We start from the raw sequence: 27233 nt of genomic DNA on the forward strand, positions 1-27233 counted from the left end.
GCATATAATTGATCGAGCTGCTTTGAGGCTTATGTGAGATCACGCAGGTGAAGCACTTGACCCAGAGTCAAACATTGGCACGTAGCAAACATTCCAACGTCTTAGCTATTATGACCCCCACCTTCTAGATGGGGACACCAAGGCTGAAGGCAATTAAGTGATGTGCTCAAGGTCACAAACCACTAAAAAGTAGCGCTGGGCTTTACAGCTGGCACGGTTGAACACCAAAGATTTTTTTGGCAGACCATCTTTTCTGCCTTTCCTAGTCTAGCTTTGTGTGCAAAGGGCTTCCGGAGAAGTAAATACAGTTCGGGAAACTGTATCCACTTGGCTGGTATTCTCTTTTAAGATATTAAAGGTAAATGTTTGAGAACCCACACAAGGCATTATCACGTATTTGTAAATAGAACTAGGCCCAACAGCGGTGGACTTGAGAGCCATGGGTATTTACATGCCTGTCTGGGAAAAGTTGATCACACTTAATTGATTATCTAAATGTGAAAAAATAGTGTTTCTAAAGGAAATTTAGGAGACAACCTTTATGATTTGGGCTAGGCAGTGATTTCCTTTTTTTTTTTTTCCTTTTATCTTATTTTATTTTATTATTTTTTCAAGATTTATCCATTTATTTGAGACAGAGAGAGAGAGAGAGTGCACAAGAGCAGAGGGAGGAGCAGACGGAGAAAATCTTGAGCAGACTCCCCTCCCAGTGGGGCCCAATCCCATGAACACAAGATCATGACCTGAGCCAAAATCAAGAGTCAGATGCTTAACTGACCGAGCCACCCAGGAACCACATCTTTTTTTTTTTTTTTTTTTTTTTTTTTAAGACTTATTTATTGGGATCCCTGGGTGGCTCAGTGGTTTAGCACCTGTTCAGCCCAGGGAGTGATCCTGGAGACCCGGGATCAAGTCACACATCGGGCTCCCTGCATGGAGCCTGCTTCTCCCTCTGCCTGTGTCTCTGCCTCTCTCCCTCTCTCTGTCCCTCATGAATAAATAAATAAATAAAATATTTTTTAAAAAGACTTATTTATTTATTTTAAAGAGAGAGTTGTGGGGGTATACACACAAGCATAGAGAGGGGAAGAGGAAAGAGAGAATCTCAAGCAGGCTCCTCGCTGAGCAGGGAGCTTGATGTGGGGCTCGAGCTCTCCACCCTGAGATCATGATCTGAGCCAAAGTCAAGGATTGGACACTTAACCAACAGAGCCGCCCAGGTGGCCCAGGGAATGATTTCTTAAGCATAAAGAACTAGCTACCAATGATGAATTGGACTACGTGAAATTAGGAATGCATTTGCACCGAAAGACACCATTAAGAGAATGAAAAGAAAAGCCACAGAGTCCGAGAGGGTGTTTGCAATACTTACAACCACACAGAATTCTTCCCCAGAATATATAAAGAATCCTATAAACCAATGAGAAAAAGCCAAGTGACCTAAGGGAAGAGTAAGCAAAAGACATAGACGTGTACTTCACCAAAGAGATCATCAAGATAGCCCGTAAGCCTATGTCTGTCTGTTTTGGAATCTTCCAAGCATGTGGCATCCTGCATGAACGTCCAAGGCCCAGAAAATCCAGAAAAGTCAAGGGCTGTGCTGACGCTGTTGGGGGATCCCGTGTTTATAGGACACACTCCGTGCCTGCGAGATTCATCTCATCAAAACACAGCACAGGGGGCGCCTGGGGGGGCTCAGCGCTTGGGCCTCTGCCGTGAGCCCAGGCCGTGACCCCGGGGTCCCAGGATTGAGTCCCGCGTCGGGCTCCCTGCGTGGAGCCTGCTTCTCCCTCTGCCTGGGTCTCTGCCTCTCTCTCTGTGTCTCTCATGAATAAATAAATAAAATCTTAATTAAAAAGAAAAGAAGAAGTTCGGCCGCCCTGCTGCTGCTGGAGAGACCACGTGAGGGAATCACAGGCAGAGGGAGAGACCTGACGCCACCTGGAGAGACAGGACACCAGCTCCTGGGCCTCGGCTCCAGGTACTCCTGTCAAAGGACCAGGCACGTGGACGAAGCCCTTGGACACTGCGGCCCCGTCCACGGCTTAGCCTCTGAGGCGGCCTCTGAGCCACCTGCCTGCACGCCGGCCGCTGCGGGCCCTGAAGGACAGTGAGAGGGCCCGGCCAGCACTACGTCAGCAGATAGCGGGACCAGGACCCAATGGGTGGGTGCAGGTCCCGGGCCCGAGCGTCAGTGAGCAGATCTGGGTGGGGGTCCCCCGTCCCCCACTCGTCTACCCCGCTCCCCGCGCTCGCCCGCAGCCTCACACCCGGGCAAGGCAGGTGGGCACGAGTGCGACAGTGGCCCATCGTCCGCCCCGGTGCCGGGCAGTCGGGCCAGGCGACCCCCAGCTGGCGAGGTGTTGGGGACAGGAAGCCAGCCCCTGCCCTGCTGTGGTCACCGGGACAGCCGGTCAGTCCCTCGCTCCGCAAGGGCACACACTCCAGCCCCGTTAATTTGGCTTCATTCTATGGCCCCAGACCAGCCCTTTAACCCCAGCCAGCTGTCCCAACTGGAGTCCCTCCATTAGTCTTAGAAAAGGTTAAAAAAAAGGGGATCCCTGGGGGGCTCAGCAGTTTAGCGCCTGCCTTTGGCCCAGGCCATGACCTTGGGGTCCCGGGATCGAGTCCTGCGTCGGGCTCCCTGCATGGAGCCTGCTTCTCCCTCTGCCTGGGTCCCTGCCTCTGTGTGTGTGTGTGTGTGTGTGTGTGTGTGTGTGTGTATGAATAAATAATAAATAAAATCTTTTAAGAAAAAAGAAAAGATCAAAAAAAATAGATACTCTGTCCAACCCGTGGCTTTTGGGGGGGCGCCGCGAGGGGGGCTCTGGGCGGCTGGCTTCAGGGAAGTGCCCGGCTTCTCGGGTCCACCTGCTCGCGCCTTCCCCTCCGCACTCCAGCCTCCCCGGGTCCCTCTATCTGAATCTCGGCTTCTGTTCGCGGGCTCCCGGCCTTCACCGCGCCCCAGGCCTAGCGTTGGCCGCACCGTGGGGTCTCCCGTCCCCTCGCCCTGTGTCCACCTTGAGGTCACTTCTCCGACGTCTCCTAGCTCGCTCCTTATCCCCATAGTTCCAGTTGAGGTCCGCGCAACCCTCACGTGGAAGGTGGAAGGTTCCAGGGCCTTCTTCAGTCTTGAAGCTTCCGCTCTTCCTGCCCCCTCCAATCCATCTCTCACGTCCCTGCAAGAATAATCTTCCTGAAGTGTTTCCAGTACGTCATTCTCCAGCCCACACTCCATCGGCGACTCCCCAGGCCCGGGCGGGGCTGCCAGCTCGGCCGCCGGTGATTTGAGCGGAAGGTGTGACCGCGGCAGGACAGCAGGAGCAGGCAGGCCAGCTGGCGCTTGCTCAAGGCATTTGCACGCCCTATTTTTAGAACCACTGTTCTGACCAAATGAGCCACAAAATTTCACAAAATAAAGGCCGGGCTCTTTGGGCATAGTCAGAGCGGCCCGTGACTCGATTCCAACGTATTCCTGCAGACCCAAGCTTCTCAGTGTCAGCGTGTGGTCCAGCGGGCGGTGGCGGTGGCAGCTGGCCGGGCCCCCCACTGCTGGCCGGGCCCCCCTCGCAGCACCCTGCCCGCCGGGCTCCCGCCGTCTGATGGGCCCCAGCGCAGCCCCAATCCCCCAGGGCTGCTGTACGTGCTCACGGGTCAACCAGACAATTTCAGCACTTTGACATAAACAGCCTGGAGTAGCTGTTTTTCTCCACCCCGTCCCCCGCCCCCCGCGTCGTGGGAGCCCACGGCCTGTGCCCTAGGCTCAGTCCCATGTCAGCCGCCCCCCCCACCCCCCCACCCCACGCCGGGCACGGCAGGTGGTTCGGTCCAGAGAGAGGCCTGGAGGAGGACGCCTCTTAGCAAAAGCAGATTTCTCGGAAAGGCTTCCCTCCCTGCGCCCCACCGACAGCCTCGCAGCGGCCAGAGCCTCGGACCCCACCCCTCTTGCTGTTTTAGGGGAACCTACTCACTACACGGCCGATCTGAGGTCCTCGGTCTCTTTGTAGGACATTTGTGAGTGTCGTGCGTAGGTTCCAGCTCCCGAGAAGTAGCATAATTCTATCTGGATTTGGCTCAGTGGCCTATGTAGCTTGTGGGAGACACACCAAACAGAGTCTAAGATTTCCCTGTTGAAGAGTTTATCTCATTCTATAACTTTTTTTTTAAGATTTTTATTTATTTATTTATTTGACAGAAAGAAAAAGAGCACACACAGGGGGAGCAGCAGGCTCCCCGCCGAGAAAGGAGCCGTGCAGGGCTCCATCCCAGGACCCTGGGGTCATGACCTGAGCTAAAGGCAGATGCTTAACTGACCGAGCCACCCAGGCGCCCCCATTTCGATAACTATTGTTTTCATGGCTTGGGGTCAGCTTCACATTTTCCCATTTAATTGAGCCCTGCACATCCCAGAAAAGCTCAGTTTTCCCCTTTGTTTGGCAAGATGTTTATCTTTTCTTCTAAAGCAACTGGCTTTATTCTTTGTCCTAGAGGAGAAAGTAAGACAGATGCTAATAATATCACACAGACTAATTCAGAAACCCAAGGGAGAGGAAGTAGGAGAAGAACCATTTATTTTTTAGAAAACGACAACATAACGGAGCCAGTTTCATTTATTGGTCCTCCTGAGTGGTCGTTAGCCGAGCAACTATTCTGGTGGACAATTTACCTGCCCTGCGTGGGTAGCATCATACCTGCCCGCGTGGCCCTAACCACAGGTGTGGATATAATAAAACTTGACATGAAAAAGGAGCCAGCCCCGCGTCACAGGCCACCCTCAGCGCTGCTCCCACTGCCCGGGTAGCTGAACAGGCCTTCCACAGAGCCTTCGAATGATTGGGTCTCTGGGGCAACCACCCACTGGGATGCAGCAGGTCTAGAAATGAGCAGAGCAGGCAGTCAAACGCACGCCCAGCTGGGAGCCAGCACCTTACAGACCTCCACGCGCCCCCGGCCTTAGCCCACTGGCCACTCCTTTATCTTCAGATAAAGTTCAGTTCAGAGTTCTGGGTTTGTTTTATCTTGTCTTGATTTTCTCCAACTCAGGAATATACTCCGCTATGGACTGAATTCTTGTGTCCCCCTCAATTTCTATGTTGAAGCCCTAATCCTCAACATGACAGCATTGGAGGTGGGCTCCTTGGGAAGGAATGAATCACCAAGGTGGAGCCCTCGTGAGTGGGATTCATACTCTTACAAATAGAGGCACAAGAGAGATCATCTTTCTCTCCCCCGTGGGAGGAGACAGCAAGAAGTTAACCATCTGTAAGCCTGGAAGAGGGCCCTCACCAGACATGGAATCTGCCTACACCTTCATCTTGGACCTCCCAGCCTCCAGAACTCTGAGAAATAAGTATTTGCTTATTTTTGACAACTCAGTCAATAATACTCTGTTAATACCAGCCTGAGCTGAGAAAAGACCCCACTGGGACGCCCCGGGGTGCTCAGCGGTTGAGCATCTGCTTTGGCCCAGGGCGTGATCCTGGAGACCCGGGATCAAGTCCCACGTCACTCCTTGCATGGAGCCTGCTGCTCCCTCTGCCTGGGTCTTTGCCTCTGTGTCTCTCATGAATAAATAAATAAAGTCTTTTTTAAAAAGAAAGGAAAGAAAGAAAAGACCCCACAAGAATTAGTGGCAAAATCCATGCTGAGGACAACCTGCCAAAGTGTCTTTCAAGGACAGTAGTTAATCCCTCCTATCCTACTTGTAAAAAAAAAAAAAAAAAAAAGGTGGAAGAAGGTATTATATGGGGAGAATTCCCCCAATGGGATAGGAATGTGTCAAAGCTGGGCTTTTATCTTTAATAAAGACAAAGACACTAACTAGTGAGGCTGGGTTTGCAGCTGAGGTGGCTTCACCGACAGTGCAGGATTTGATGGTACCTGGGGGAGGAACCTTCTAGAACCACCCGTTTTCACCAAAAGCTTGTTCATCATTGGGCTTCATCCCAACTGAGACGGTAGGGTCAGCTGGGGCGGGGTGGCTGGGCCTTGCTGCCCCCTACCCCAGCGAACATTCACCGCCCTCTGGGCCTGAAGTCCAGGTGGGGGGCCGGCTTTAGCTTCGAGGTCCTTAATGCACATGGAGTTGCATTTTATGAAAACTCATGAAGGATTTTTAAAATGTTTATTTTTTTCTTAACCGTTTTTCCTAATTTCACGGATATGATCGCTTTTCCTGTGGAGAAGAAAATAGAGTGTCAAGAAGGAAAAATACTCTGTCTTACTTCCTCTCACCCATCCACCCCCCAACTATGCGATCACTGCCAGGGTGACTCCAGGCCCTGGCGCCCTACCCCCCAGGGACGAGGAGCCCTGCCTGAGCACCTTCCAGCTAAGGCTCTGTGGGCGAAGGGTCATGGCCATGGCTGGAAGGGACATCTGTGGCATTTAGCAACAGGTTCGCAAAACCACAGGCGAGTAAGTATGTTGGAAAACTGGCAAAACTATATCCCTCTCATGACGGTGAGGGTTTTAGGTGGTTTTTCATAGTTAACATTTTATTTTTTCTAAAGATTTTATTTATTTATTCATGAGATACACAGAGAGAGAGGCAGAGACCCAGGTGGAGGGAGAAGCAGGCTCCGCGCAGGACTCGATCTCAGAACCCTGGGGTCACGCTCTGGGTCGAAGGCGGCGCTAAACCGCTGAGCCCCCCGGGCTGCCCCATAGTTAACATTTTAGGAGGAAATAGGAATATTCAGAAAGACTAAACCAAATCCCAGGACAAAAAACAAAAAAACAAAAAACAAAAAACAAAATCCCAGGGCAGCATGAAGAATTAATTACAAAAAAGCATAGAGAGACAAACATATCGAATAACAGCACATGCCATCTCTCTCAGGGCCTCTTACTCAGTCTCTCGATACTTTGACTTTTATTTTCATCAGCATTCAATTTATTTCTCAGCAAATATTTAGGCTTCTTATTCACTGCCCTTGTATAAAGTGAACAGTACGTCCCCTGTGTTCTGCGTGTCCTCTTTCCCCCCCTAAACGCTTCTTTAAATGGCAGGCCGGGGTGTAGGATGTTTGATGTTCTCTGAGTTACCAGGAGTGCTGGGCTGTAAATAAGTCATGAATGTACCACGTCATTCATGAATTATTCATTTTTTCCTTGTGCTTTCTATAGAAGAAGGTGCATCAAAATCAAATTCAAACTACTGAAATCTTAGGTGCTTTCAGATCATTAAAATAGCTGGTTATTCAGCCTTACAGAAAAAAATAATTGTTTTATCTGTGTTCATGTAAAAATTCTTTTTTTTAAGATTTTTTTTTTAAGATTTATTTGTGAGACACACACAGAGAGAGGCAGAGAGAGACCCAGGCAGAGGGAGAAGCAGGCTCCACGCAGGGAGCCCGACGTGGGACCCGATCTGGGACCCCAGGGTCATGACCTGAGCTCAAGGCAGATGCTCAACCGCTGAGACCCCCGGGCGTCCTATGTAAAAATTCTTACCTGCGGGAAGAACTCTGGCCTTCCCTCCTCTCGCCAGCACTGCAGGGCTGATGCACTAGAGGTCACAGAGAACCAAGGAGTGAACGGTGTACACACGGAGGCCTCAGGTCATTAAGTAGATATTTCAGTTTTTTAAATTGAAGTTGTGTTTTCCCCTAACAGGCATCCTTTTCAGTCTTTAGGCTTGCAGCCCAATTCCGTGGTTGTGTAAAAGGATGATTTCTCCTCTTTCACAAGTGGAACACAGGCTGCCCCCAGTTTACTAAGTATCCAACTTACCAAATTCCAAATCTTCACTCAGGAGTTGTTTGGTTACAACAGATTAAGCGCATTTTCCCAAAGAACCAAGATGAGTGGCTCCGTCCCCAGGCAAGCTCACAGCCTCTTCAGCCACAAGGTACCAGAAATAGGGACCTAATGACAATCTAGAATGTTACCAGCAGATAGAAACAACATACCTCTGTGGGAAACTGTGTTTAGTATTTAAACCCGGGATAGGAGGGGATCCCTGGGGGGCTCGGCGGTTTAGCGTCGCCTTCGGCCCAGGGCCTGGTCCTGGAGACCTGGGATCGAGTCCCACGTCGGGCTCCTTGCACGGAGCCTGCTTCTCCCTCTGCCTGGGTCTCTGCCTCTCTCTCTCTCTCTCTCTCTCTCTCTTTCTCCCTATGTGTCTCTCATGAATAAATAAATAAAATCTTAATTTTAAATGAATGAATAAATAAATAAATATTTAAAAAGCTGGGATAGGAAGAAAAGACCTCAGTTTTTATATCACATAGACTTGAGGCTGTTCCAGGGCTTGGAAGAGTGAGGCCCTGGAAGGAGAGTTCCGTAAAGACACAGGTGTGTGTGTATATGGGTGAGTCCATGCGAATGCCTGATTCTTAATTTTGGGGTCTTCGAATTCAAAATTGTGTTTCACATGTATCTCATGCATATGTATGCACATAAACACGTATTTTCTAGAAAGACAGTCTCTTCCTTTCATTAGATTCTTGAAACAATAAAAAAAAAAAAAAAAAAAAAAGATTCTTGAAACAAGCTCAGATCTCCAGACTAAAAAAAAACCTTGAGAACCGTCCCTCTTGCAGGTATAAACAGGGAAGGAGGTGAAGCTTCTTGCCAGGGTCATTTCTCCATCCGATCAATCTCTCGAGACATTTAGAACAAATGAAAAGTTTCTCCTGCTCCCTGGGCTCCACCAATAGCTGATTTTTAAATCGACATTCCTCCCCTCTGATGCACTAGGAAACAGGACCTCCTGTTCTGGAAAACGGTTTTTAATAGTTCCTGCTGCCTGATAAAATACTAAAGTGAGTACAGAATTAATGTCTTCTTTCTTTCCACCTTTCCTGTTTTTCTTTCTGTCCCCCTCCTCTGTCCACCTGTCCGTCTCTCAGCCTCATTCTCTCTTACTTGATCAAAAGGAACAGGTCAAAGGGAGGCCTGGAACACGGAGGACGTAATTAGGGCCACCTACATTTGGGGGGAATATGTCCTCCAGCCCCCTGTGATGTGTGTGTCGCTGGTTTTGCGTGGGAGCCTGTGTGTCCCGTGGGGAGGGTCCGGAGGGCCAGGGAAGGTGGAGCTGAGGGAGCGCTTACTCCCGGTGGCCTCAGTATTAGAGGCTGATGTCAAACTGTTTGCTCACCCATTTGTTTGCTCTGTTTACTGATTGAGCACCTACTGTATGCAGAGAATTAGGCTGGGCTCCGAGGGATACAAGTGTGACCGAACAATCTGGTCTTCTTTGTGCAACAATGTCATGGGAAGATGGACATACAAACACACGAATACAAATCAAATTCAAGCGTCAGAAAGTAGGTATATGCATCCAAGCAGTGGGAGAAATAGAAAGAACTCTGTTCGGTTGGGGTGGGGTGGGAGGGAGATTCGATTTTGAGACCAGGCAAATTACAGCCAGAAACACACCCTGGTTCTAGCTGCAGGGCGAGAGGCTGGGCCCTCCAGGTCTTTGGTCTTGAGCTTCTACATCTGAGCACGAGATATTGACCACCCCTGGGGCAGGGGGAGGAGGGTCACAGAAAAGGGGATTTAGAAAGTGACCTCCGCCGGAATCCAAGCCCTGCCTCTTACTGTGCCTCTGGTTGCCCATCTTCTGGGGGCTTCCATTCTCTGACTGTGAAATGGGAAGAGTAATGACCACTTTTCAGGATTGGTGTGGGGTAAGTAAAGATTAAATGTTAGCTCTTTTTCCTCTTTCTCTTTTTCACTCCTTCCTAGGATTCTGGTTATCATAAAATTCTCAGACCAGGTGATAATGAATCACCCCGTGGAGGCCGAGAAGTGTCAAGGCCATCCCACCTCAAGTTTAGCATTAGCACAAGTACAGCCATCTTAGGCCCCTGTGAATAAGAGCTGAACTTTATGGGGAAAACTGCAGAATGTCCTCAATGTCCTCAGCAGGGAATCCCATATCAGAAAGACAACAGAGCTCAGAATTGCCCTCGGCAGAGAATCTCATATCACAAAGACAACAAAGCCCACACCCGTGGTAGAAAGTCCCATATTAGAATGAGAACAGAGCTCAATGCCCTTGAAAGCCCCACATCAAAATGCAAACAGAACTTGAGAAATTCCTCCATCCCTTCTGAAAAATCCCCTAGACCAGCCTATAAAAAACTAAGCTGAAACCCACCTCGGGGTCCAAGTCCCTGCTCCGCTGTGTCGCTGTGTCGGGTACACTTGGACCCAAGCTCGAGCTTGCTAATAAACCCTTGTGCGCTTGCACCGGTGTCGGCTCCTCGGTGGTTTCTCAGATTCGCAATCTTGGGCACAACAACCCCAACCTCTCCCATCATTTATTTAAAAATGTTCTTTCAGATGTTTTTGAGGCTATGGATTCTGCTTAGGAGAATAAGTGAAGTTTTTCTGATTTTTTTGCTTTGGGTTATTATGAGAATTGTGTTTGCTAATATCAAGAATGTAAAAACCAGGGCAGCCCCGGTGGCGCAGCGGTTTAGCGCCACCTTTGGCCCAGGGCGTGATCCTGGAGACCTGGGATTGAGTCCCACGTCGGGCTCCCTGCATGGAGCCTGCTTCTCCCTCTGCCTGTGTCTCTGCCTCTCTCTCTGTGTCTCTCATGAATAAATAATAAAATCTTAAAAAAAAAAAAAAAAAAGAATCACAGACTAGTAGAGGACCGAACATGACACTCTATCAGGAGAGCAGGGCACCAAGAAGGATAGGAAGTTGCAACTGGGGGCTTCGGTGGTTTTATTGCAAGAAGACAACAGCCTTGACCTGATACCTCAAGGAGCGGGAGGCTTACAGGGATTCTCAAACTTGAGAGGTTGGCGGCTTGTTGAAAGTGTAAGTTCCAGGATCCCCAACACCATGTGTTGGTTGGGGCCCAGGCACCTACATTCAGACATGCTCTCTAGTTGCTACTAATGCAGATGGTCCATGGGCCACGTTCTGGGAAATACAAATAAAGTCAAGGATTAGTGATTTTTAATGATTAAAAGAATAACATGTTACAAATGCAAACACAAGCACTTCATCCAGATGAGAGGGTGAAATTCCAGGCCCCTGCAGAGCCTGCCTCTGTGTCCTATCCCCCACCGCTGTCTGCCCAGGCCTGCAGTCTGGGGTGCTGACCTAGGCTCCTGTGGGCTCCTCGATTCCACAAGCTGCTCGGATGATAAAGAAGTTTCTGCCCGAATCCAAAAGCTATTTTCTCTCACGCAGTTTTTTCTAGAACACTGTGTAACTTTTTTTTCCCATGGTAGGGTAGGAAATAGGTGAACGTGATAGTCCTTTCTTCTGGGTTCAGAAAAGAATCCGCATTTGAGAATAAGAAGAAGGTTAATTTTTGCAAACGTACCTCAGCTTTTACAAGTAAATGTTTTACAAATTAAAAAAAAAAAAAAAACTTCCTCCAGGCAGTCGAAAGGTAATTATTTATACCAACATTTGGCACGTAATAAATTAAAATGATCAGGGATCCCTGGGTGGCGCAGCGGTTTGGCGCCTGCCTTTGGCCCGGGGCACGATCCTGGAGACCCGGGATCGAATCCCACGTCGGGCTCCCGGTGCATGGAGCCTGCTTCTCCCTCTGCCTGTGTCTCTGCCTCTCTCTCTCTCTCTGTGACTATCATAAATAAATAAAAATTTAAAAAAATTAAAAAAAAAAAAATTAAAATGATCAAGGAAAGATCTCCCATAGAGGATAGAGAAGGGCCATTCAATAGGCCTCTTTCCAACCCGGAGGGGGTGGGAGACAGCGCCTGACCCCCTGGTGCTCAGAATGTGTTCATGAGGCTGAAGCCCGTTATTTCTGGTCCTAAGTCGTTTTCATTACTACATGGTGTTCATGTGCCTGCAGGGTGTGAGGCTTAGCTAACTGGGCAGGTGTTTCTGCCGCTTCGCCCCCCACTGGAGTCCAAGTAGTAGCTTGGAGAGCACTGCCCTGCAAGGAGAGGTGCAGGGAGAGGCCTCGCCCCCCCCCCCCACACTTGCCCACTGCGGCCTCCCGTCGCCACGCCAGCCTCCTAGGAGAAGGCCAGGACTCTGGCAGAAACAGGCCCCCTCCAAAGAGCCGTCCAGGAGAGCAGGCTCTGGAATGTCCCCTTACCCTAAGTCAGGCGAAGGAAACAGCCAGGGAGCCTCTGGAATCTGAATCCGCCGGGGCAAGGACAGCTCACCTGGTCCCTGAGCTGAGCCAGGTGTCCCCCCACCCATGGGGAGTCTGCGGGGAGCCCCGGGGGAGGAGGGTGCACCGAGGGAGGCAGGGGCTGCCCCAGAGGCCTGAGCTCAGCGGTTTGGGGCAGGGGCCAGGGTGGCAGGCCCGGGCCAGGGGCATAGCAGGGAGCAGCTGGCACCAGAGGCCCAGCCCGTGGTGATGCAGTGGGGATGGCAGAGCAGGGGCCTGGGAGTGGGCGTGGGGATGTCCCCAGAGAACCCAGACTGTCCCTGGCAAGGGAAACAGGCCAGCACCCAGGCTTCTGCATAGGGAGGAGGCATTCGCCAGCCAAGAGAGGTGTCCCCGGGGGTGCTGGCCAAACCGTCACGTTGTGCCCCGTTTCCTATCCCCTGGGTCCCCTTCCCTGCCTGCTCTGCACATGGGGGGCGGCGGCACCCCAGGCGCATCCCAGGCCCCCTGCTGACCCTGGGGCTCCGAGCACAGGTGAGGTCTGACCAGGGAAGCAGGGGCCGAGGGCTCAGGGTAGCAGATGGCTGTGGCCCCGGGTCCGGCCCTGGTTGCTCCTGCCTGGCACGTGGGTGGGGAGCAGGCTGCCGGGGACCTGCCCAGCGCCGACCTCGACCTCTCGGGCAGAGGGGGCACAGCCAACAGGATGTGTGGCAGGAGAGGCAGAACAAAGCGGAGGGAAAAGAGGCCATTTCCTGACTGACTCCCGACCTCAGGTAAGCCAGGTGCTTGCAGGGGGCGCGGGGAGGGAGCAGGCCTGGGGGGGGAGCAGGCCTTGGGGAAGGAGCAGGCCTTGGGGAGGCAGCAGGCCTGGGGAGGGAGCAGGCCTGGAGGGGAGTGGGAACAGGCCTGGGGAGGAGCAGGCCTGGGGAGGGAGCAGGCCTGGAGGGGAGTAGGAACAGGCCAAGGGAGGAGCAGGCCTGGGGGGGGAGCAGGCTACAGGCTACTGCTGTGGTCCACAACCTAGACAAGGGCCGCAGGGTGCAGATTGCAGCAGGTGCCCCTGTTTCTGTCCCCCGTTTTTCTCAGCCTCCCCCTAAGGCTAGAAGGTCGCAGGGCTCCCCGGCTCCTCTGCCTCGGGGCCGTTTGTTTCAGGGCAAAAAACAGAAATACAAGGAGACAATCTCTCCTTCAATCTTCCGTGAAAGGCCTATGATTTTTGTGAAAATATGGGCATCCGGCAAGGAGAGGCAGAGAAAAAGGATTATCTGTGAAGGCCAAGAGAGGGCGGGAATTTCTCCCCATGGCAAAGGAATAGACCTCAGCTGGACCCATGGGTGGCAGGAGGCTGTCCGGGAACAGGACAGAGCTTCGCGGGGGACGGAAGGTACGACCCAGCCAGCGGGCTTCCTCCAAGGACCTGGGAGGGCTCAGGTGGTGGGGCTGCGCCCTGGAGGGGAACTAAGGCTCAGGACTTCATTACCTGGGCTCCGGGATGCCCCGGCTTCTTAGACTCTCATTGGGTCCTGGGGAAGATGGGCTTCTCCACGCACCTGGAGGCCCTGGGACCTGGAGTCAGACGCAATATGGTGTCGAGCTGACATCGATTGACTTTCTGAATTTCAGTCGTGCATTTAGACCCCCTGCATAAGAACAGGAAGACCCAGACTGTAAGGGTCTTGAGAAATGCCAGAGAGGCTCTTGTTAAGAGGCTAAAAACAAGAGGACCTTTACCCTGCGGGGTCACCAGGAAATCCCCTTATGGAGGATCCCACATTGATCCAAAGGCTTCCCAATGCCGGCAGGGGTGGAGGGATGCGTGTAAGGCATCCCAGTGCCAGCAAACGCACAGAGCTGGAAAACCCCGAAAGAAACAGTGTAGGAAACACTTCACTGCAGTAATCCATAGAAGACGCTGCACCGGGAGATCGGGGTGAGAAATGAAATTGGGTAAAGCTCGCATGGGAGTCTGAGCATTTGTCTTTTTTTTTTTCTAAGATTTTATTTATTCATTCATGAAAGACACAGTGAGACAGGGGCAGAGACCCAGGCAGAGGGAGAAGCAGGCTCCATGCAGGGAGCCCAATGTGGGACTCGGGAGATGCGGGACTCGGGACTCGATCCCGGGACCCCAGGGTCACGCCCTGGGCCGAAGGCAGATGCTCAACCCCTGAGCCACCCAGGTGTCCCTGAGCATTTTTCTTTATTTTGGCCACAACAGGAAAATATTATTGGCTTTTCATGAACAATAGGACATAAGCAGAATAGAGCTTTCGAAAAATTAATGTGTCAGAAATACATGGGACGGATGGAAGTAGAACGGGAGAAGGGAAGGGAAACAGGAGGTGATTGCTCTAATCCAGGCCAGAGGTCACGAGGGCCAGAGCAGTGGTCGGGGCCTTGGGCTGAAGACCAAGCTGTGAAAGGCTTCAGGGAGGCAGATCTTAGACCTGCAGGGGAGCGAGACAAAAGGGTCCTCCAAGTCTTGAGCCAGCTGATGAAAAAAGTCACAACGCCATCAGAGAAACGGGAAATAGGGGAGAAGGAGTTAATATACAATGAACACCCTCTAAATTTGAAGTTGAACACAGTAGCTGAATTTAGAACTAGATAGAGGTTCCAGGGAAGAGGAGGAGCCAAGAGGTGCAGTTTGTGTCCTCATAGCCAGGTGGCCCATCTCCGCAGCTGTCCCTTAGAGGATGGATGTCTCAGAAGGAAGGTCGGGCTGTGGCAACAGGAACTTAGAGAACTGAAGTACAGCGCTGGGTAAAGAATGTGGCCAAGTCCAGATAATGATCCTGAAAACTGGCTTTAAAGAATTTTCTAGGGCAGCTCAGGTGGCTCAGCGGTTTAGCACCGCCTTCAGCCCAGGGCGTGATCCTGGAGACCCGGGTTTGAGTCCCGCGTCGGGCTCCCTGCATGGAGCCTGCTTCTCTCTCTGTCTCTCTCTCTCTCATGAATAAATAAATAAAATTTTTTTTAAAAAAAGAAGAAAGAAGAAAGAAAGAAAAAAAGAAAGAAAGAAGAAAGAAAGAAAGAAAGAAAGAAAGAAAGAAAGAAAGAAAGAAAGAAAGAAAGGAAGAAAGAGGAAGGAAGGAAGGAAGGAAGGAAGGAAGGAAGGAAGGAAGGAAGGAAGGAAGGAAGGAAGGAAGGAAGGAAGAATTTTCTAGTTTACTTGAGACGTTCTCTCATTTTGCCCGGTGCTTTCGTGAGCCCCGGGCCCCTATATTCTCCAGCACCTTCTAAGCCTGCTGCACCATAATCTTTTCTTCAAAATGGGATGAACATACCCCTGAGGGTCCGGGACTTCCTGAGTCTGGAGAGGCTCTGCCACTTTGGACTTGGTGGACCTGGGGAACATTTTTAACCCCACTTGGTCTCAGTTTCACTACCTAAAAAAAAAAAATTTTTATGACAACCAAATGAAAATAGGTTTTTGTGGAGAAGAAATGCAATAATGCATAACAGAACACCCAGTGAGGATGTTTTGAGAGTTACTAGTAAATATTAGAGTCTCACCAAATGGTGGTTCCTTCCCTTCCATCCTGCGGGCTCAGCAGTAACTCCTGGAGCTGACCAGGCCCTTGGGGGAGCAGCGCTGAATTCCACACCGAGTCCAGCCCCAGGGGAGTGATGGTAGGTCACACCCCAGCCTAGCCTCTCAGCCTGGGCTCCCATTAACAGGACATTGAGATCAGTGTTCCCTCATTTCTACCTCCAAGGAATGCTTTGTTCTCTTTCCACGTTCTCTAGTTTTTCAAGACTTTTCTGTGGACCTGCAGTTTGCTAAATCTGTTAAATCATTGATTCATTTCTTAGGCAATCACCAGAGATACTAAACTGAACTCACAGAGCTATTGCCCAAAGCATCTTGGAGAGACTTGATATAAGAAATTGTCCAGTGGGGCAGCCCCGATGGCCCAGCGGTCTGGTGCCACCCTCAGCCCGGGGCGTGATCCTGGAGACCCGGGATCGAGTCCCACGCCTGCATGGAGCCTGCTTCTCCCTCTGCCTCTCTCTCTCTCTCTCTCTCTCTCTCTCTCTCTCTCTCTCTCTGTGTGTGTGTCTGTCATGAATAAATAAGTAAAATCTTAAAAAGAAAAAGGAATTGTACAATAGCTATTATGGTCTTAAAACAAGAAAAATGGCATATGGACAATGTCTTGGAGGTTAGATTTGGCGGACACCACCAGACAAGGTGATCTCAAAGTTTCCCTCTAACACTCTCTGAGTCTGTAAAGCAGTTTAGGGTTCCTACTACGGGCTTTGGAGGAACTGATTATTTGTTTTGCCCTTAAGGACGGTAATTTAATGTAGCGAGGAAGCTAAAACTAAGAGATCTTTTAAGCACCAGAGCAAGCATCCAAACATTCAGTGTGAAGGGCGGGCCATGTCCTATGAATGCGGGTTAGAGTAGCCACATACAATGGATGTTTACAGGGGGTAGAGTGTTCTCTGTCCTTTAATGACAGTTGGATTTTAAGTAGCCTGGAAAGGAAAGGGGAGAAACCACAGGCTGGGGAAGAGAAGGTATCATCCTAGAATACTCAGAAAAGAGAGGCCAAAAGGAGACAAGGATTGTTCTCACCTCCTGAGGGGGTGGGGGGGTGGCACAAACCACACACATCCACCTCTATACCTTAGTTCTGGACTCACATGAAAAAATCCAAAATATCTGTGATTGAAGCCATTCTTTTCTCTCCAACCTCATTTCTAGCCCCTTCCTTCCCAAACTCCACAGTCTAGCCGTGTCAGAAGACAGTACCCCAACCACCAAGTTTCTCCAGCCCAAACCCCTAAGGACCATCTTGATTCCTCCTTTGCCCTCTCCTCTCCTCCCCACTCAATCTTTCAGAGATCCCTATAGATTCCATTTCTAGAATCTCCACCTCATCTTTATAAAATGCAAACCCGGTTAAGCATTTCTTTACTTAAAATATGTCATGGTTCGCCATCAGCTACAGCATGAAGTCTGTTCCTCTGGCCCCGGCATACAGACTGCTTACCATCTAGGCTCTAGCGCCCCGCTACGGCACCTAACTCTTGATCCATGGTAGGCCCCCGATAAATGTTTCTTAAATCAATGGATGAGTGAGTGAATAAAGGAATAAAAAATAGGGACGGGGAGGGGATCAGACATGGGGGGAGGTCAGAGATGAAGCTGGGACTGGACATGCCTGGGGGATTGGCAACTGGACTCCCAGAAGAGCCAGGCGGGGTGCCAGAGCCCGAGGAGGCAACTTGGGGAAGAGGGTGTTAATGAGAGCATCTAGAGAGCAAATCTGCAAAGGGGGACAGATATGAGCCCGGCTCTGGGCACAGACACCAACTCCCCCGACACGTACTAGCGACAACAGGACTATCGTCCGCCGTTTCCCCCGCTGCGGGCCGTCCTGACATCCGCCAACTGTGGGACCGACCGTCTGCCACCTTCCCTGGGGAAGAAGTGATGAGCCCGGGAAGCGGCCGCAGGGCCCTCAAGTCAGTGTTCCCGCCGGAGGCCAGAAGTGCTGTGACTTCAAAATGTGATACTCACTCGAATTCCAAGATGCGAGCATTCATCTCACTCCCATGGCTCACGGGCAGGAGGTCCCCTTGAGCCATCCCTGTCTCCCCCGGGTCCCCACCCTGTCCTGGACACCGACCGGCAGGGCCTCCTCCTAACGGAGGGCCTTCCCTGTGGGCTGGGCGACCGCCTCGTCCTGAAATCTGCTCCCCAAACTTGGTGGCCTCTGCGGAGGGCAGGAGGGGCTGAGCTCCCTTTCTGGGGGCGGCATCATCCTCCCTGCGCTGGATGCTTTTCTTCAGTGCTGCCCGGGAGCCGCTTTGGAGCCCAGTTTGCAATTCTCTTCTGCTGTCGAAGTCCCAAGGATTTTCTGCACGACCGTAGCCCAGGTCCCCCTGTGTGGGCTGCATCGCTGGGCTGCGGCCTTGTCCCCGAGGCAAGAGCCGGTCCTGTCCTGGCTGGGGTTGTCAAAGTGAGGTCCCTGGGCCAGCGCCATCGGTGTCACCTGGCAGCTGGTGACAAGTGCCAATTCCAGGCCATTCTGCCAGGGCGTTCGGGGCTTGGGCACCTGCCTGCGGCCCAGGGGTCCCCCAGGCTCCCAGGATCAAGGTCTGCGTTGGGGTCCCCACAGGGCGCCTGCCTCTCCCTCCACCTGGGTCTCGGCCTCTCTCTCTCCCTGGGTCTCCCATGAATGAATAAATAAGATTAAAAAAAAAAAAAAAAGCCTCTGCACATACTTTAAGGCCTGGCCAGGTCTCCCTTGGGTGCAGAAATCTACTCACCTTGCAGCCCCCAAGAGATCCTCGGGCTAAGTCCCTGTGCTTGTCTGACTCCGCCACCGACCGTGGAAGTGGCCTGTCCCTCTGTCCCCCTGTCCCCCCTGTCCCCGGCCCTCACGTGGCCCCTGGGGAGTCCCCAAGGAGGTGCGGGTCAACAGTCTACACAGAGGCTTTATCCACTCGTCCCCTGGGGACGCTCTGTTGTCCCTGTGTTTTGCTGTTGTAGATAGTGCTGCGCTGAATGAACATGAGAGGGCACGGGTCTCCTTGAGATCTGATGCCAGTTCTTTTGGGTAAATACCCGATAGTGGGATTGCCGAATTACACGGTAGTTCTATTTTTTATTTTGTTGAGGAACTTCCACACCGTCTCCCATAACAGCTGCACCGGTTTGACCTTCCCACCAACACCACACAGAGGCTCTTTCCTCCACATCCTCACCAACACTTGTTGTCTTTTTTTTTTTTTTTTGTCTTTTGTTTTTGTTTTTGTTTTTGTTTTTTTGGATAATAGCCAACCTAACAGGTGGGAGGTGATAGCTCATTATGATCTCATTATATAAAGTGTGTGAAATTGTCCGGCCCTGGAATCAGAGCAGAATGGTGGTCCTCAGGGGCAGAAGGGGAGGAAGCGAGGAGGTGCTGCTCAACGGGTACCAGCCTTCGGCCGTGCAAGGTGAACACGTTCTAGAAATCTGCTGTACCACATAGTGTTTGCAGTTAACAATACTGGAACATACGCTCAAACATGTGTTAAGAGGGTCGACCTCAAGACTGTTACCTGAGACTGTAAGAAACACATACATCATCAGTCCCCGTGTTTTGGAGACTCCGGTAGGGCAGTCTTGCTGTCACCCTAACTAACAAACATAGCAAAATAGCTTCAAGATCTCAGGATTGGTGTATTTTTTAAACTTTTGTGAAAACTGTAGAGCTTAAAAATCACAAAAATGGTATAAACCCTATGTAACCACCTTGTTTTAGACTTTATCAACTTTTCACCACATTCACTGTATCTATTTTTTCCAAGTTTTTTTTTAAGATTCTATCTATCTATCTATCTATCTATCTATCTATCTATCTATCTATTTTAGAGAGAAAGAGAGAGAGCTTGGGCAGCGGGAGGAGCAGAGGGGAAAGGAGAGAGAGAATCTCAAGCCGACTCTGTGCTGAGTGCAGAGCCTGACACAGGCCTTGATCCCACGACCCTGAGATCATGACCCAAGATGAAATCAAGAGTTGGACGCTCAACCCACTGAGCCACTCAGGTGTCCCCCCAAGGGTGTTCAAGACGAGGCATGTTTTAGCTTAAATCATCTGCTGTGCTGTTTGGCATCCTATGTTACCTTAAACTTTGATAAATGCCTGTTACATATGAACTTCCTGCACTGGTGAGGAAATCAGAGAAGTGTGTGCTGTGTTTCCCTCGTGAGGTAACAAAGGATGGAGAGAAGAGAAGAACCGTAGAAGTGGAACGTGCAGTGGATTGAGAGTTTAATGGAAGCAGGCAATCTGAGCAACGAGCCAGCAATGGATGCAGCTTGGGGTTTGCAGAAATCTTGAACTCTCCACAGTGTAGAATCGAGATTCAAAGCATGGCCGTTTAAACATGCAATTCCATGGACTAGAGGACGTAGGACGCCAAGATGACAGTCAGCTTGTGTTTAGCCCAACACTGATGACGAGACGGGTGACAATGGACCCGGTGCTGTACCAACTTTGGCATTTAAGCCCAGGGGGCCATCCCAAAACAAGAGACAAAGTAAACCAAACGTGCACACCCGGACAGCTCCTGTAGTTGCGGCTCTGAGGTCTACAATTCTATCTGGCGCCCCTCCATCTGGGTCTGCACGGCACCTCCATTTGGCTTTGCCTTTGCAGTTACTGACCCTCAGCCTCTGTCCCCACCTCTGTCACAGCCACGAGGTGGGAAGCTAAGAGGCTGATCTTGCGCCTGCTTGTGAAGTGTTCAATTTGCCTTATTTGACCAATTTTTCTCTCCATTGGGAGTAAGTAAATCCACCATGAGTTCTCAGGAGAAATCCCATCAGATCATGCATATTTTCATTTTTTGATCTTTTCTGGACCAAAAATGATGCAGCATGCTTCCTAACACGGAAAGTCAGGATGAAATATTCAAATGGAAGCACAATGTGTGGAAGAGGCAGGTGGGAGCCAGACCACAGGGGTGCTGGTTTTTAAGGGTGTTTTTTCCATGATTTTCAGGCTTTCCTTCTTGGGGCTAGAAGTCTGTCTGAGTTTGAAATCTGAAACCTCGTCCCTCCTCTCACAGAACCCTAGTTCCTGAGCTAGCCCTCCACCTGCACACGCATCTCAAGGTGGGGAGCCAAGGGCTGTGGCAGGGCTAACCAATGTGCCTGGCTAACCTGCCGCAATGAAAATCAATGGAGAAACCCAGAAATTCGGGTGGTTATTGTGTTGTCACGATGCCCATGACTTGAGCTTGGGGACTGTATGAAAACGGAGGAATATTTTTAGTTTGGCAGCAATTGTGTCGTTTGGCAGGAACTGTCTCAGGTTCAGTTATTCAGAGTCACTTGTACGTAAGCCAGTCTGTAGAGCCTGTGTAGAGGATTAGACTGTACAGACGGAATTCTAGGCAAAATCTCTGGAAACTTCCCGGGTTACCTGGATTCCACAAGGCTCTGTGTCTTTCACTGTCCTGGACTATTCCGCAAGTCTATAGAAACTAAAGGTAACTTGCAAAAGGCTGATGATGATGCGAATAATCCCATTCTTAGAAACGCAGGTGTGTAAAAAGAAAGAAAGAAAGAAAGAAAGAAAGAAAGAAAGAAAGAAAGAAAGAAAGAAAGAAAGAAAGAAAGAATCGCAGGTGCGTTTTGTCCAGGGAGGAGGCCTCGGTTTCTACTTAGCGGAAGAGGCCAGTTTTGCCTCTCTCAGCAAATTCAATTCAGATTCCGGGTTGCCTATAGATGTGTTTTTCCTTGTGATCTCCTTTGAACCAGTTTTTACCTCTTACCAGTGTCTTCATGAAATAATCAATAACATAAAATCTTGGACACGAATTCATCTTATATTCATATGAGTCACATTTTTAAAAATTACCTTTTAGTACCCTGATTCTCCAGCACCTTCGTTCATCCCCAAGAGTGGGATTGACAAAGAGTGAAGGGGAGAACCCTGAATTTCGGACTGAGCATTTACCCAGGAGTGACTAGTTGAATGAGCTACTTGAAAAAGCAAGATAAGGTTTACCCTTATTCCTGGATATAGAGGTTCTAGATTTGGGTTGATTTCAGTATAGAGTTATAAAAAGCATTTCATGTCTGTACAGCCAAATTTCAGGACTGTGGTGATTCTCCCTTTTTTTTTTTTTTTAAATCCCACCATTTTAACTTCTTCACTTATATAACAAAAAAAATGGTAATAACAGATGTGCTAGGCTTAAGAAATAGGATGGAAACTTGAACACCATTGGGTCTCACTGTCTCTGCCTCCACCCCCCACCCCTACCTCTCCCGCCTGCACCTGTTCCCATGTTAATTCCCTCTCCCGGGCTGGCTTCTCACCAGTTGTGGTCCGGCTGCTGGCATCTCAACATCTCTTACTCATCTCCTCTGTGGAAAAAAACAAGAGCACCATTAGCATAAGTCTTTTTTCAAAACTGTCGGCATGAGAAGGAGCGTTCTAACTTGGGAAGATGGGTGGAATTTTTTATAGGGTTTCAGCAGGCAGGGTCAGCTGAAGTTCAGCTAGTTTCAAGAATATCTGTTCAAAGATGGTACTCAGGGAAGGGAGGAACTACTCTGATTAATTAGAAGCCATTGTTTGGACAATTTGGATTTTACTGAGAGAAATGGAAGGAACAATGAGGGGCTGAGGTAAGAGGGTGTGCAAGCTACAGTGACAAGGACATGGAGGGCCACAGTAGAAACTTTATAGTTCCTCAGTATCTCTTAGATTGTACGGTCCTCAGATTATAGAGACCCTTTTTCCCACATGCAGTTGGCTAAATCCTAGGGAAGGATTTTTTTTTAAATAATTTATTTATTTATTCACAAGAGACACACAGAGAGAGGCAGAGACACAGGCAGAGGGAGAAGCAGGCTCCATGCAGGGAGCCCAACGTGAGATTCTATCTCAGGTCCCCAGGGTCACTCCCTGAGCCAAAGGCAGACCCTCTGAACCGCTGAGCCACCAAGCGTCCCCTAGGGAAGGATTGGATTGATCGTGCCTATCTCTGGATCACTCACTGTGCTCAGGGAGTCAGTCAAGACGAAGATGGTGTTCTAGGCAGATCCAAAGGCTAGAGCAGGAGAGGAGCAGCTCTTAAAAGGAGGGAATAGCCCAGACCTGGCCCATGGGGTCATTACAGTGAGCAGGACAGCGCCCACCCCTCATCTTTATTTATGTTCACAAAAGCTCCTTTTTCTCCGCCCTAGGTAAATAGTTTAATTTTGCTTGTAGGGGACATTGCTTAGGGGAGAACCACTCAGAGAACTTTTTGCCTGGTGAGTGTGGGGAGTAAACCCAGTGAAAATGAAAGCCTCTTCGGAGAGCAGCCCCTAGTGCAAAGGCTGGACACAGCCCTGATGCTCAGATTTCTTCTGAAATCCACAAAACTTTCTAAATGATCACCATGGTCACTTAGGGAAAATAAGCAAATTTGGTTTGAATAAGCATCCCAATGTTGGCAGTGCTCCCTGCCTCCTGATTCTTTTCTCTTTTCCCTGTTAGGTATCCAACACCCATAACTCCTTCTTTCCTATTGTAGGTCCCAGGGCACACTGCTCCAAAATGGGCCACTGTGGTGTAAAGATAGTTTTTTTTTTTAAATTTTATTTATTCATTCATGAGAGACATAGAAAGAGAGAGAGACGTAGAGACACAGGCAGAGGGAGAGGCAGGCTCCCTGCTGGGATCCCGATGTGGGACTCAATCCTGGGACCCCAGGATCATGCACGCCCTGGGCCGAAGGCAGATGCTCAACTGCTGAGCCACCCAGGCGTCCCTAAAGATTCTTTTGAGTTAAAAGTAATCAAAACCCAACAGATGTAGGAAAAATTCTCTGCCTCCCCCTCAACTGCCTAAATTTATATTGGAAAGGAGAGCCTGTACCAGGAAGAGAGAGCTATTAACAGATATTTTGCTTTACCTAAAAAATCTTATCTGCATAATAAAGCAACCTTGCTTTTCCAAACACTCCTTTCACCTTCCTGCTAATGACCTTTATTCCCTTTTTATCCTTAGGCCCTATGGCTTCTTAGCTCATATAGGCTCCATATTGCCTCATTGTCTTTGAACTTTCATGTTTGTGTGGATTCCCCATACATATGCCTATTAAACTTGATTTTCTCCTGTTAATCTGTCTCATGTCAATTTGATTCTAGGTCCAGCTAGGGCAGAGGAAGGTTTTCCTTCCGGACACTAAAAATAAGACAGATCTGCCCTATGAACATGGTTAAAATAGTTAAAATTCAGGGGAAGGAAACATCTGTCCTTATCATTGTTATTTTATTAGAAGAACAAGTTGAGCCTGGGTGGCTCAGCGGTTGAGTGCCTGCCTTCGGCTCAGGGCACCAGGGCACGATCCCGGGGTCCTGGGATGGAGTCCCACATCAGGCCCCCTGCAGGGAGCCTGCTTCTCCCTCTGCCTGTGTCTCTGCCTCTCTCTCTCTATGTCTCTCATGGATGAATAAATAATAAAATAAAATCTCAAAAAGAAATAAACTAGAATTTCAGGACTTAAAGGGAATTCACAGTTGACCTCAGCCATCTGTGGCTGATATCTCAGTTGCTCCTGGGCCAGGCAGTGTGTGTTGGGATGTGTGTGTGTGTGTGTGTGTGTGTGTGTGGTTTATATCCATGTATGCCTGTGTGTGCAGATCTGTGTATGTTGATGGGATGGGATGATTAAATGGAATGTGACATCAAGAAATTATCAACGTTGACACTGATTACAGATATTGGCGAATTAGCAGCGTGGAAAGGGGAAATGAAATTTGGCTTAGCTGTGAAAAAGTAATACTAATTATAGTCATTTACACTGCTCCTTCCCATTTATGCTTAATTACCATATAGCACAATCATAATCATGTGTGTCACTAAATATATACTCAGTTAACGTTCACGTAAGTTGTCTTGATTAGAATCCACATCTCTGGTCCACTTAGACATCTGTTTGGAGATACTTTGCTTAAAGTCATGGCTACTTCAGGGGCTAACAAAAGAGACTTGACTCCTTGTAGTTCTATTGTATTGACAGTCTCTCAATCATATCCCAATGCAGGAGGAGCCACAAGGGATCGGAGGTTTTTTTCCTCTTCCCCATCAGGTCTTCAGAGTGCCCAGGGAGTTCATCTCCCACAGCTGAGGTGGCAACAGAGAAGAATGCAGACAGAGATAGATGGATAGAAAAAGTGGGGGTAGAGGCACAGACAGGGTCAGTTCATATGCCTTCTCAGGGCTGATTTTCTCTGATAGTTCAGGAGACAAAATAGTTCTCAGAAGCAGACCCAGACAATCGTAGGGTCCCTCATTGTCCTGGGTGGTGAGGAGACAGGAAGAGCAAGGTGAAAAGAAACAGGAGGTAGAGGGCGCCTGGGTGGCTCAGTGGTTGAGCATCAGCCTTTGGCTCAGGGCGTGATCCTGGAGTCCCGGGATCTAGTCCCACGTTGGGCTCCCTGTGTGGAGCCTGCTTCTCTGCCTGTGTCTCTGCCTCTCTCTCTCTGTGTCTCTCATGAATAAATAAAATCTTAAAAAAAAAAAAAGAAACAGAAGGTAGAGAGGAGAGAGATTGACAAAGCAACAGAGAAACAGAGAGATGGGGAAAGACAGAGAGGCATGGGGGGCGTGGGATCAAGGAAAGGGAAGAAGGCATGAAGAAGTCAGTGAGTCCGCTGGATGCTCAGGCAGTACCAGGCAGAGAACATGGTGGGTACATTCATATACTCTTGTTGTGATAAAATTGCCATGTTCCTAATGCATGGTGTAGATGTGATTTGTTTATTGAGCATCTGCTGTGTACTTGGAACACGTTAAGTGCATGTACCTCTAATGACTCACTGAATCCTCAGAATGACACTGGCTGGCAGGTACTATCATGATACTCATATTATGGAAAAGGAAGCTGAAGGATGTGACTTGCCCAAAGTCACTTGGGTAGTGAGATTCACATCCTGCCATTTGCCGTCGACCCTGTATCTCAGCCATGACAGAGCAATCAGCAAAGCCAGTTATGTAATAAATGGTAGTTAACAGACCCATGACTTAAAAACATTCCTTCTAGGGGCACTTGGGCGGCTCAGGGGTGGAGCATCTGCCTTAGGCCCAGGGCATGATCCTGGGGGATCCGGGATAAGTCCCATGTCAGGCTCCCCACAGAGAGCCTGCTTCTCCTTCAGCCTCTCTCTCTCTCTCTCTCTGTGTCTCATGAATAAATAAAATCTTTTTTAAAAAATTCTTTCTTGGGGCACCTGGATGGCTCAGTCAGTAGAACATGTGGCTCTTGATATTGGGGTTGTGAGTTCAAGCCCCAGGTTGAGGGCAGAGACTACTTAAAAATAAATAAATAAAATAAAAGCATCCTTTCTTAATTATAATTTATTTTAAATTAACTTAATCTGCAATTCAATCGTTTTCAGAATCTACCGTTTTCATTTCCATGAAGACTTTCTCGTTGACTCAGCAAGAGGAGCAGGGCCAAAACTCTTAGTGTTGAGGGTGACAGAGAAATCGAGGCCTCCAGAGGTGTCGTCACTTCACGATTCTCACGCGGCCAGGTGGGCAGGTGCCAGTGTCCTACCGCCGTGGGTCCCACTTCCACGGTGACTTTGGGTTCTGTCGCTTTTCCACTGGGAGGCCCTGAAGGGATTAGAATGTGGCTTCTCAGTGACTCCAGTCTTCCCTGTGGAAACTCATGCCAAACATCCTCAGCAGCTTTCTGATCTGTTAATAAATAATGATAATTTGTAGAAGAACTCATTTTGTCATCATCCTTGGAGATTAATTGGGTAATTAACTTTAGCTAAGTGACTATGAAATATAAAGTGCTTCATGAGTCTTAAGGATTTATGCTCTGTGTTCTTCCTAAGCCTGCAGGGCAGAGCTTCTGTCTCTCGGAATGAGAGCTGACTAGGAATGCCCCCCATCAGCGCTGTTTCTCACTCGATGGCACCCCCCCCCCCCGAAACTCATCAGGAAGGCAGATGACGGCCAGGGTCACCTTTACCTGCCAGACTGAGACGCTGACACTGAACTGCGAATTGAAAAGAGGCAGCAAGAATGAATTCAGCCTCCTGGCTACTCTCCTGCAGTCGTCTCTGCACCAACTTGGGTGGGGGGGGGGGGCGGGGGGGGGGCGAGTCTCTGTTGGCGCCCCCGTAGGCTTCCTTTCCGTAACTGCTGACTTTGAACATATTGACGACAGCTCACACATAAAAGGGCAAGAAGGTGACAATACTGACTAGTGATTTAAAAGCATGAAGTCTAGAGTCCTACGGGCTGGGTATGAACCCTGCGTAACTGTCCCCCAGCTACGTGCTCACAACCTCCGCCGTTATGTGTGTGCACTTGACCCCTCAGTTCAACTTACACCACCGTAAACACGGCTGTGCCAGAGCCTTTGGGGACCGGGTGGTTGCGGTAGACTGAACCAAAAAGCTCTGTACACACTCAGGGATGTCTGGGTGGCTCAGTCACTTCAGCACCTGCCTTTGGCTCGGGTCATGATCCCGGGGTCCTGGGATCCAGCCCCACCTTGGGCTCCCTCTGGGGCGGGGTGGCTGCTTCTTGCTCTCCCTTTGGTCCTCCCCTGCTCATGCTCTCTCTCTAAATAAATAAAATCTTAAAAAATTTTTTTTGTCTGCATTCTAATCTTCTGAACCTGCTAGTGTTCCGTA

The 27233-nt window shown here is 49.6% G+C and overlaps 1 non-coding gene across 1 annotated transcript; it reads right to left on the reverse strand.

Annotated features, from left to right (window-relative positions):
* Positions 1–15196: 15196 nt before the first annotated feature.
* Positions 15197–26686, reverse strand: LOC100688777. The gene is made up of 4 exons (XR_005370365.1): positions 26564–26686; positions 25984–26280; positions 21903–21950; positions 15197–15459 (listed from the first exon to the last, which is right to left on the reverse strand). It is a non-coding gene; the product is annotated as a Bardet-Biedl syndrome 10 (transcript).
* Positions 26687–27233: the final 547 nt, after the last annotated feature.

Source organism: Canis lupus, chromosome 15 (genome assembly GCF_011100685.1).
Source record: "Canis lupus familiaris isolate Mischka breed German Shepherd chromosome 15, alternate assembly UU_Cfam_GSD_1.0, whole genome shotgun sequence".
Classification (NCBI taxonomy): Eukaryota; Metazoa; Chordata; class Mammalia; order Carnivora; family Canidae; genus Canis; species Canis lupus.